At 34.4% G+C, this 13246-nt stretch overlaps 1 pseudogene; it reads left to right on the top strand.

The window, feature by feature from the left end:
• Window positions 1-7970: 7970 nt before the first annotated feature.
• LOC127839551 (protein O-linked-mannose beta-1,4-N-acetylglucosaminyltransferase 2-like) lies at window positions 7971-8649 on the top strand (annotated as a pseudogene).
• The last annotated feature ends 4597 nt before the right edge of the window (window positions 8650-13246 follow it).

Here is a 13246-nt window from a genome sequence, read left to right as displayed (position 1 = left end):
AACCATTTTACTATTTCAGGTCACCGTGATCTTGACCTTTGACCTAGTGACCTCAAAATCAATAGGGGTCATCTGCGAGTCATGATCAATGTACCTATGAAGTTTCATGATCCTAGGCCCAAGCGTTCTTGAGTTATCATCCGGAAACCACCTGGTGGAAGGACCGACCGACAGACCGACATGTGCAAAGCAATATACCCCCTCTTCTTCGAAGGGGGGCATAGTAAATACAGAACACACAAAATGATGTGTAAATTTTCAATCAGTGAAATTCCAAAAATAAAAAACAATACCAGCATACTAATATGTACTCAATCCACCAGTCAGCAGGTCAGAAAATATATATTAAATAGTGTGAATGATTCAATATTATTTATGTCACACTTAAATTAGTTCTCAAAATATACTAGTATTAAAAAATGCTAAACATTTTTTTTAACATGTGAAGTCATTATGAAAAATTAAATATTTAAATAAAACAATCTTTACCGCTATTAGATGTATAACCATTCAAAGTTCTTTTACAGGTGCAATTGCAGCAATTTGTATTTTCATTACTAAACAATTCTGCAACAATTTTAGTATGTATTGTAAGGGCAAAACTTTATTGTTTCTCTGAAATACTCAAACATTTTAAATATATATTGTCACGAGATTAAAGTCGAACCCCGGGGATATACAGTTTTAAGCTATACGAGTTACGTTTTGATTCACTGCATTCGTGTCAGTTGTTTCGATTTACCGCGTTTGTACTTCAAAACAAACGAATGAACTTTAAAGGTGTTTGTATATAATTTGTATTACTGATAGGTCTTTTTCTGATTTCCGATTTCAAAGTGAATACTTTTAACAATCGAATGTTTAAAAATAATACGTTATGGGAAAAAGCAAAAACAAGTTTTATTTAATAAAAAAAAATAACGTTCTTTTCATAACCGTTTCCACATCGTAAACAATATCAACGTTGACGAATAACAAACTAACATAAAACGTAAAAGTCATGGCACCTGAACATCAAGGAAATATTTTATACAATCGCATATACTGTTGGTGCGGTCAAAAAATCATTTATGCGAAATTAACATGAGGATATTTCCCACAATTTTGTTCACATAATAATGATCATACGAAACATAAACACAATTTTCGGTTTCGCATACATACGATAATATTGTAAGTAACATTTAGTCGCCAAAAGTGCGTCGCACTTAAAGTTAGCTAGTTACTATATTTGAAATATAAAGTAGTTAAAAAAGATCCCACAAAGTGATTCTTTTGAACGAAAGAAATTGGATTGTCATTAAGATAAAGTGCTTTTATATTTAGGTAGCTAGTGGATATGTTCAATATATGTACCATCTATTGAACGGAAGAAATTGGATTGTCATTAAGATAAAGTGTTTTGATACAAAGGTAGCAAGTAGGTATGTTTAATATACATACCATCACTAAAATTATGGTTTGATAAATCTCTACTTACTTTGTTCATAGCTAAAAAGGCTAATAATCATTTTTAACATTAGACCGAATGTATCTCATATAATTACGAAACCGAAGTGTGCATTCAATCGAAAATTATTTAGGCCTTTTTTCACGATTGACATCAACTAAAAGGTAAAACTTAAGAATGTTACTAGTGATGTTCTTGTTTGCTGCGATTTAAACAATAATACCAGCATTTTTGAGCATGTAGCTGTATCTTTTGGCTGTGTGATTTGGACAGTTTAAGAATTAAGATCAAGCAAAAAACTTAACGGTGTTCAGAAATGTACAAGACATATCATATTTTTACAAGGACTTGGCAAGACCAAGGGTTAAAGGTATTGGATGAACAAACAATTACATGTATATATTTTTTATGTTTAGGTTAACATTTTTTATATATATAATTGAAGAGAATTTTTCCGATCATACCACTATTCTTGTTGCAGTTTAAGACATCATACATGTTATGCAAATTTTTGCATATAACTACAGTCTGATTTTTTCAACCTTCATAACATGTATTGTCTTAGTCCTTTTGAGTGATGTATTAATACGGTTTATACAATATCGCAGGAAGCAGTTTGTTCCACACAGATCTGACTGGGTCTATGTGGCGACACACAAAGTACATCAATAGTCTTTCCTTAGTTAGGAGTAATGTCTGGGATGCGGTTTACACAATGAAGATGAAAGCAGTTTAACAGCATAACATTCTTGAGTTCTACGTTTACAAATATTCAAATCACTGTTAAACAAGCCTGCCTAAGACAAGTAAGTTACAATTTTTTGAAACACAATCCACTTAAGGTTAGTCTAAAATTCAGGTCGATACGGCTTTGCTACTAGGAGCCCAATACCCGCTTACTATGCGTATTCGCGCGAGAAATAGTTGTATAATTTATGCAAGAGGTTTCAGTTCTCCAATTATATTCATTCACAAATGGAAACATGATATTAATATCGTGTTAAATGCAATAGTTTCGAACGGTGCTTTTATAGAAAAGAATCAATTAACAATGATCGTATTGTACGTGTCGCGGAGGAGATTGTTTATGAATGAATAAAAAAGTCCACTTTCTGCAGCGTCTTCATGACGTAGTATTTTTGCCATTCATAATATGAGGCTATTAATAGATGCGCCTGTCGATAAACAAAGGAAAGTCCATGAGCGATAACAACGCAATAGGTTACGCTCTCACATACACCTCAATGACGTAGTACAGGTCGTAAATTGAGGCTATTAATAGATTCGGGAAAAAGTTAACGCTTATTTATATTCTCAATTTATAAAACGTTGAACATAAGTTCCACAATAACTTCAGCGATACGATAGACAAAAACAAAAAAATGTTTCATAATCGCTTAACCCGAATATAACAAACAATTTATAATAATAATACGAATGACCTATTTCGTAACCTCGTTCATGCTGGAAAACGTTCTTTGGTTCTCGACAACGGCGATCTTTTGTATTTACGGGTGCTAACATCGCAATAGTAGAAGGTTAGTAGAAGGTTTAGCTTGTTTATATTTACATGAGTTGATCAATTACTACAGGCATACTATAGGCAACCTCGTAAATGCTTTATTATCGCTAAAACCGAAAACAACTAAATATATTATATTAAATATATTTATAACAATAAATATCTTTTAAAAATGTAGTCGGCGTATACGCTGACTTTGAAATAAAGTTTGCAATTTACTTTTCTAAATAAATAAATACAATTAAACAAAAGTTAAACTATTGTGTTGTGTTTTGCACTTGTAAGTTACATATTCACCGCATGAAATGTGTGTTAGCATTGTCAAACCACACATTAGTGTGAGTAGATAAAAATATACTACGGGAGAGCACTTCATATGTGTCCTCATATGCCTTGTTATGAGTATCTTTCTTCACTATCGAAATATATCGTATGTTGATATTTGATTTAAACGCAGTTTTCTTTCGACACATTTAAATCACACGTCAATAGCGCCGTCATGCGAAAATGGGTCTTATGCGTTTCGGCAAGCGTTTGTTAAACCCAACATGTGCTTTTGCGCAGTCAGGCCATAGGCGATGCTGTTCGCTATAAAATCACTCAATATGTTATGTTTCTCCTTACCAGAAGGAGAAATAGCTGAGTGGGTTATTTATATGATGGGCGCATATGGAATAAGACCCATTTTCGCATGACGAGGGTCATTACAAATCTCATTGCGAATTGAATATGCCACATTTAAGAACAATGCGTTTTGATACAAAATTGAATTCAAAATGTCACGTAATCGTTCATAGTTCATGGACGACACATAGTTATAACAATGGTCATTACTCTTAAATTACTGGTGTTTAGCCTATTATTCGATATCTCGTCATGCGCGTATTGCCATGATGACGAGATTTGCATTAACTACCATTTTCCCGTGTCACGCATGGGACAAGTTCGTCCCTCTCTATTTATGTTAATTTCTCTGCATAATGTGGGATAAAATATTCAACAACACATATATCAGTTTCTAATCCAGTTTAATGTCTGACATAACTAATATTTTCAGTTGTACAAATACGTTGTGATTGCTACATGATTGTGTCTTTTTCCATCTGTTCACCTCTAGATCTAAATGCTAACTGACTTCGTTTCCACACCAAACATCTCGTTCTATCGAACTACACATAAACATACAATAATAAAATTTCTATAACATTTTTTATTGGTCGATTCTATGCGCGCTTATTGCTGGTTGGTTGAATAACAACCTAGGACTGGAGAGTCACTATTCAAGTATGTACACGCTAATCACCATTGTGATACAAATAAATAATGCAAATACAGCCCAAGCCTTGTGTCAACAGCATCGTTCCCTTTTTGTTGTTAAACATACACCAGATCTAAATATTTAATCTTTTGACTGTCATGTATACTCGCCATTGATAAACTTGTCAATATTTCTTACATAAAGAAAACCCAAATATTTCACCTAATTTCCTATCATTATATGACAAAAATAGCAAACTTGTTAATAACGGCAGCCTATCCACACATTAAGGAATGATTTCCAGACGTGCTGACCAAGTACGGCGAACATTGTGGTATGATAATTAAACGATTTTCTCTTATCGTGACACTATACTATTTCGCTTATGATTGTTTTCTCATCTTGGAGGCGAAAGTGAAATTCTGCGAGATGGATTGTAACGCGTAATTGTAACAAGGCCACAATTTGTGTCGTTTGAGCATACAGAGAGTAGTCCGGAATTCCTTACACTGAACAGTGCTACATCCTTTGAATTGAGCACATACGCAGTGAAATAGCAAAATTTCAGAGTTGTATCTCGAATCAGCTTATCAAATATTCGAAAATATTCATGCGTGTCTGTTGGCGTTATGTAAAAGTCACTAAGATGAAAACTGAATAAAACAGCTATGCCTAAAAGCGCATTAGTGCTCTATACCTATGTTTATGTCAGCGTTGTTGACACCGTGTGAACTGCACGGGTAACAAGTAAAGCATAAACAGCAATGTTTATATACTTTTATTCCTCCATATACAAGATACGAAGATTATTGTATATTTTGAATTTGTATATGGTGTCAAAAATTAAAAGTTTTGTACACGGAACTTTCATTATGAATTTATATTCTTGGTGAGATAGTTATTTGATATTAGAAAAAATATTCCTTTAATATGAGGGTGACTGCAAATTTTCTTTATATTAACTTCTCATTATCATTTTCATCATACTTTCTATGCTTTCAGAACGTCCAAAATGCATGTTGTTCTTATTTTTTCTAAGTTATTTCTATGAAATAATAAGGATGATAAAAAGTGCACACAAAACTCGACCCGTGCGCTATGACACACACTTTATAAAGTTGAATGGCGTGTGTTCATTTCAAACTTGCGATTGATTTTGAAAAATGAATTGCGTGTTAAATTATGCACTAGCGAACATCTTCAGTGCCTTCAGCGCTTTGATTCTATCTCGTGGCCACGACATAGCTAACTCGTGGCCACGACATAGAAAAAAGAGGAGAGCAATTAAAAAAAAGAGAAGTGAATGCCACCTCTATGCCGCCGTATATTTTTAACGAACAGGAACATTTTTTTCAATTTTTGCTGAGATTTCATTAGGGCAAATGTTCTTAACAAGTTTCTAGTAGATTGGACAAAAATGCGACGTCAAGATTGTTGAAAATTTAAATAATTTCGATACTGTCAAGCTTTATTCCTCACTTGAACCACTTTCGAAATAAGCCGAGATTTAATTTTAACAAATATTTTGACCAAGTTTAATGAAGATTGGATGATAAATGTTATCAATAAAGAATGTAAAGTCATATAATTAAACTTCCCCGTCATCGGGTGACCACGACAAACTCAACAATTAAAACTAGAATTAGCTAGCATTCTAACAAATATTCTGACAGAAGTTTATGAAGATCGGATTAAAAATGTTACTTCTAGAGTGTTAACAAGATTTCACTATAAATGTATCAGAAAAACTTCATCGCCTACCGGTGGCTATGTTTTTCGACGGACCAGATTCATTTTCTTTACTAACTTAGCGAAGATATCATTATAACAAATGTTCAGACCAAGTTTCATAAAGATCTGCTTCTAGAGTGTAAATATTGCTTATGTTGACGTCGCATGAAGTACGAAGGACAAAGGCTTTAAAGGGACCTTTCCACGTTTTGGTAAATTGAAAAATTCGCAAATTGTCGTTGTAGTTATGATATATGTGAGGAAACAGTAATACTGAAAAATCCACTTTTGGAAACTGCGGACTTCACGGGCTAATCTGAGACGACACTTAACGCACATTCATTAAACCCCTTAATCCCAGAGCATGGTTCATTTGTATTCTCCATATAATAGTTGGCTATACATTAAATTTCAGTAAAATTATTGCATTTTGATCCGCTCCATTGTGTGTTGATTTGTCAAGCTGTTTGATTAATTTAAAATTGAATGAATACAACACCTAGAAATAAATAGTGTTGAACATATCGTTTTGCTAAAGCGTTCAATTGGTGACTAAGAAACACGTGTAAAAGTTCGTTCATTTACATAATTGTCTCATATATTTTACGACGAATGCATTTATGTTCCCATATTGAAACGCGACTGTTTTGAATAATGATAAATATCCAGCTTTTGATTTAGGAATATTTTCTTAATTACACTTTCAACCAGTTTTACTCTGAATGACATACGTATTACCTTTTGTAAGTATCAATATTAAAGTACTAGAACATGTTCTTTATGGGAAAACTACCGTTACCAACCCAATTGGGAAAAATGTGCGGGAAAAATCCTAACATTGGGAAAATTCGTGCAGTGAAGTCTTCCTATTGGGAAATATTTTAATTTGATTTTGTTTGTGCCCAAATACTTTAAAATTGATAACTGAGTGTGGATAAGTTTTTAATATTAATTATTATATAAACTCAGGTTCAAGCCATAGAGCTGCATAGGGAAACTAGCTCAATGTTGCATTTTATTAATATAAAAAAATAAAAAATAAAAAAATTGACCTTTGGTTGGTGTTTTTTTACAGCAATTGGGAAATTGTAGTATTTTCTTAATTGAGTATGTGCTGTATTCCGGTACATTATAAAGAAGGAAACAAATCGCTGTGTTATATTACTGTAGTATTTATGACATAACTTATGTTAACATTTAAAACAGAACTGCAATATGGTAATCATATTACGAGTCTAATAAATCATAGGTGCAACGCATTTAGTAACTAATGTTGAAGTTCTATTATGAAGACCATTTAAATGACCCACACAAAATTCACTTCCAGTAAAGTACTGATAAGTTGTGTATCTGCCAAAAAATGTATATATGGGAATTCATTGACTTGTTAATGACTTCATTGTTTGCTACATTTACAGACCTTTGTTAGGCTGTCTTTTTTTTCCTTATCATATTTAAACAAAATTAAAGTAAGATGCAATTAGAAGAATAGTCAGTAAAAATAATATATTTCTGTTTTCAGTGTTCGTATTTCACTTGAGTCCTGAAGTGTCCTGCCTGAACCAATATGAGGTTACCGGTACTCTTCAGAAGAAAGTATTTTATCTGGTTAGTGACTGGTCTCTTTTTCCTCTGCTTGTTACTGCTTTTGAATGGCGAGGCATGGCACAGTGTGAACAAAGAAGTACTTTGAACATATGGAAGTCCCAGCTATAGAAATATTGGTGATTTTGTAAAAGAGATTTACAATGGATGTTATGGTAACTTTCAGGCGTTTGGTCACCAGTTTGCTGTGTTAAAAAATCTTGTTATTATCCAGGTGAAGCACAATTTTACATACCGTGCACCGGTACTGATAAGGCATCATTAAAATATTCTTTTGATTATGGGCACGAAGGGACCCATTTAAATGATTGGCTCAAAAGTACAGTTCCATATAGTGATGCCTTTACAAAGTTGCAAATGTATGGTACCCTTAAAAACTTATCAAACATTGTATGGAAACCCGTATGGAAACAAAGAGAAATTCTATTAAAAACAAGTTTGTTATTGCAGTGCTTAGGTATGAGTATGCGAATTTGTATCATACAATGACTGACTGGTACAATGTGTTTTTGGTCGCTACGTTGTTGGACATTCCGCTTGATAAATTGTGTGTGATTTTGTATGGAGGTTACGCCTAAGGCCATTTGGATCCCACATGGTCAACTCTGTTTGGAGACGTTTTTTACCTTTCAAACCTGACTGAACCATTCATGGCCCCATCCATGGCATGGAATATAATCGGGTATGACAGTTCGCTAAATTACCACGGCCAGCCAGAAATTCCATTCCTTGGCCAGTTTGTGAATTTCTTTCTTTTTATGGAGACGAGATTACGTTGCTCATCCTGGAAACCCAAGTGGTTTGATCTCGAGAAAAGTGAAAAACGAAGATGAAATTCTTGCTTAATTTAGGCAGCAATACCCAGACGCAGTTGTCAATGGAACTCGGATTGATCAAATGAGTTTTTTAAGTCAGCTTCAGGTGATAACCAATACGGATATATTAATATCAATGCATGGTGCCGGTCTTAGTCATATCTTGTTCCTTCCTACGCATGCAGCAGTTGTAGAGATGTTCACGCTCTACTGGAAAAATATCTTGACTTCAACCATTTCAAATCCTTTGCTCGTTGGCATGGAGTGAAATATCGCAACTGGCAAAATCTGAAACCTAGCAATGAATATCCTGACTTTTATACTTACATTCCGCCAGCAGCTTTGAACCAACTTGTTAATGATCTTTATGTAGAAATGTGCCATTAATTGTCTATGATTTTAATTTATGATATAGTACTACAAAATGTATGATAAAATCAGCGGAAGGGGTCTATATAAGGCCTTTGCTAAAGAAGGAAACAAAACCCTGAACTTCTATATGCCTTCTTACGGGGGATTTAACAAAAACCAGTCTACAAACTGTACAAGATTTCTCAGTCCATCCATACTATGTATTATTAAAGAGACTTGTTCACAGTAGTTATAATGATAATTGTCCAACTTTTTATCTCAGATTTAAATTAAGTATAACACAAAAGTGTTCATAAGTGTACATGAGAATATTAAATATCTATATTATTTTTCTTTCTTTCTTATTTTTTTTTACTAATTATCATATCAGAGCTATTTAGTTTCCATTTTTTAATCAATCAATTTAACACATGTATTGACAAAACATCCATTAATGTCAAAATCTCACACAACTCTCTTTCAGCATTAAAATTGTAATAATATTTTTCTTTTTATTTTTTTCCATTGATTTTTAGCTCTACTGCCAAAGGAATGGGATGGCATGGTGTCTGTGTGTGTGTGTGTGTGTTAGACGTTGTCTTGTTTATCCGATAAAGTCCACAGTTTTCATCCGATTCTTTTCAAACTTACTCAGTGTCTTTATATTAATGAGGACTCGAACCCTATTGATTTTCAGGTCACTGGATCGAAGGTTAAGGTCACAGTGACTCGAAACAGTAAAAACTTGTTTATCCGATAAAGTCCACAGTTTTCATCCGAATCTTTTTAAACTTGCTCAGTGTCTTCATATTAATGAGGACTCGAACCCTATTGATTTTCAGGTCACTGGGTCAAAGGTCAAGGTCACAGTGATTCGAAATAGTAAAAACTTGTTTATCCGATGAAGTTCACAGTTTCCATCCGATTCTTTTCAAACTTGTTCAGTTTCTTTATATTAATGAGGATTCGAACCCTATTGATTTTCAGGTCACTGGGTTAAAGGTCAAGGTCACAGTGACTCGAAATAGTAAACTGGTTTCCAGATGTTAACTCAAGAATGCTTAGGCCTAGGATCGTGAAACTTCACAGGTACATTGATCATGACTGGCTAATGACCCCTATTGATTTTCAGGTCACTAGGTCAAAGGTCAAGGTCACAGTGACTCGAAATAGTAAAATGGTTACTTGTTTTTGTTAATCCAATTAAGTCCACAGTTTTCATCCGATTCTTTTTAAACATGTTCACAGTCGATATATTAATGAGGACTCGAACCCTATTGATTTTCTGGTCACTTTGTCAAAGGTCAAGGTCACAGTGACTCGAAATAGTAAAATGATTTCCAGATGTTAACTCAAGAATGCTTAGGCATAGGATCATGAAACTTCATAGGTACATTGATTATGACTGGCTGATGACCCCTATTGATTTTCAGGTCGCTAGGTCAAAGGTCAAGGTCTTAGTGACAGTGTTTAAAGCAGAAGAGCGATTCAGGCCCTCATGGGCCTCTTGTTACAAAATTATGGGCATTAAAGTAGGGAATTTTAATCACTCTTTTCCATATTTTTTCTGAAACACTTTCGTATACTGACCTTATTTTTGTTGTGAGTCTAACTACAAACTAATACATCAAGTTCAAGTTTTGTTCCAGTCCATTGTAATTTTGATGTACATGTATTTACAGGCCTTGGACTTTAACATTTTCTCTGAAATATCTGCTGTACGTGTGGCTTAAACATGCAGGAGGGGCATTGTTTTTCACCAACACAGCTCTTGTGTAGAAAAGCAGTAAGCGTATACATAAGCTTTGAGTTGATTTTGATAAATTGATAAATCACTGATTTAACAATTTGTTTAAATTAATTTTTTTGTTTAACACTGTGCAATGCTATTTTAAGTCACTTAATGGGTGGTACATTTTAGATACCAATATACATATGAAACTGAGATAAATAGTTGAGCATTGTTCTTATTAAAACTGAGCATAATGCATGAAGTGGCGTCACAGATTAGCCTGTGCAGTCTGCACAGGCTATTCAGGGACAACACTTTACGCCTAAAGTGGATTTTTGCTAAGAAGAGACTTCATTTAAACGAAAAATGTCATAAAAGCGGAAAGTGTCGTCCCGTATTGTGCGGACTGCACAAGCTAATCTGGGACGACACTTAACTCACATGCATTATGCCCAGTTTTCTCAGAACACGGCTCAATTGTTAGGCAGCTTACTCAGGAGCAGTGTGAGTTGGTGATAGGCTAAACTGGCTTATCTGGGGTGACACGTTACGCACATGCATTAAAGGGACCTTTTCACGTTTGGGTAAATTGACAAAATTGAAAAAAGTTGTTTCAGATTTGCAAATTTTCGTTTTAGTTATGATATATACTGTGAAATCATTTATTTTCGCCAGCACGAAATTTCGTCATTTTTAGCTCATCTATTTAAAAAAAAAGAGCTATTGTCATCACCTTGGCGTCGGCGTCCGGTTAAGTTTTGCGTTTAGGTCCACTTTTCTCATTAAGTATCAATGCTATTGCATTCAAACTTGGTACACTTACTTACTATCATGAGGGGACAAGGCAAGCAAAGTTAGATAACTCTGGCTTGCATTTTGACAGAATTATGTGCCCTTTTTATACTTAGAAAATTGAAAATTTTGGTTAAGTTTTGTGTTTAGGTCCATTTTATTCCTTAAGTATCAAAGCTATTGTTTTCATACTTGCAACACTTACTAACTATCATAAGGGGACTGTGCAGGCAAAGTTATGTAACTCTGACTGGCATTTTGACAGAATTATGTGCCCTTTTTATACTTAGAAAATTAAAAATTTGGTTAAGTTTTGTGTTTAGGTCCACTTTTTTCCTTAAGTATCAAAGCTATTGCTTTCATACTTTCAACACTTACTAACTATCGTAAGGGGACTGTGCAGGCAAAGTTATGTAACTCTGACTGGCATTTTGACGGAATTATGGGCCCTTTATACTTGAAAATTTGATTAAATTTTGTGTTTTGGTCCACTTTACCCTTAAAGTATCATAGATATTGCTTTCATACTTGGAACAAACTATCATAAGGGGACAGTAAAGGACAAGTTGCATAACTCTGGTTGTCATTTTTACGGAATTATGGCCCTTTTTTGACTTGGTAACTTTGAATATATGGTTCCATTTTGTGTTTAGATCCACTTTACTTCTAAAGTATCAAGGCTATTGCTTTTAAACTTCAAATACTTTCATGCTATCATGAGGGTACTGTACCTGGCAAGTTGAATTTTACCTTGACCTTTTAATGACCCCTAAAGGTCAAATTATTAAATTTTGCTAAAATTGCCATAACTTCTTTATTTATGATTAGATTCGATTGATACTGTGACAAAACAACTCTTACCTGATATACCACAAACCATCCACCACGCCCCCGAATCCCCCCCTCAATCCCCCCCCCCATTATTTTCATTTAAAATTAAAGATCATCTAATAAATGACCACAACACCCTCACACTATACCCCCCCACGCCCCACCAAAAAAAAATATATTTTTATGCCCCCGGTAGGGTCGCATATAGCAGTTGAACTGTCCCTCAGTATGTCAGTCAGTCTGTCTTGTCCGTCCGAAAAAACTTTAACATTGGCCATTACTTTTTCAATTTTTAAGATAGCAACTTGATATTTAGCATGCATGTGTATCTCATGGAGCTGCGCATTTTGAGTGGTGAAAGGTCAAAGTCATCCTTCAAGGTCAAATAACAAATTGATGGTGTCTGTCCGTCCGAAAACTTTAACATTGGCCATAACTTTTTCAATATTTAAGATAGCAACTTGGTATTTGGAATGCATGTGTATCTCATGAAGCTGCACAATTTGAGTGGTTGAAGTTCAAGGTCAAGGTAATCCTTCAAGGTCATCCTTCAAGGTAAAAAAAATAAAATCAAAGTGGCCTTCTCATGAAGCTGCGCATTTTGAGTGGTGGAAGTTCAAGGTCATCCTTCAAGGTCAAGGTCATCCTTCAAGGTCAAAGGTCAAAAAACAAATTTTAAAGCGGCGTTTTTATGAAGTTGCACATTTTGAGTGGTGGTAGTTCAAGGTCATGGTCATTCTTCAAGGTCAAAGTCATCCGTCAAGGTCAAAGGTAAAAAATAAATAGATTCAAAGCGTTATCATTGAGCTGCACATTTTGAGTGGTGTAGGTTCAAGGTCAAGGTCATCCTTCAAGGTCAAGGTCATTCTTCAAGGTCAAAGTTCAAACAAAATTTAAAAAAATCAAAGCGGCGTTATCATGAAGCTGCACATTTTGAGTGCTGGAAGTTCAAGGTCAAAGTCATCCTTCAAGGTAAAAAAAAATTCAAAAGAATCATAGCGGCATTCTCATGAAGCTGCACATTTTGAGTGGTGGAAGTTCAAGGTCATCATTCAAGGTCAAGGTCGTCCTTCAAGGTCAAAGATCAAGAAACAAATAAAATATTTCAAAGCGGCGTTATCATGAACCTGCACATTTTGAGTGTTGGAAGTTCAAGGTC

The sequence above is a fragment of the Dreissena polymorpha genome, chromosome 7 (genome assembly GCF_020536995.1).
Source record: "Dreissena polymorpha isolate Duluth1 chromosome 7, UMN_Dpol_1.0, whole genome shotgun sequence".
In the NCBI taxonomy this organism is placed as follows: Eukaryota; Metazoa; Mollusca; class Bivalvia; order Myida; family Dreissenidae; genus Dreissena; species Dreissena polymorpha.
This window is presented reverse-complemented; position numbering and strand designations above follow the sequence as displayed.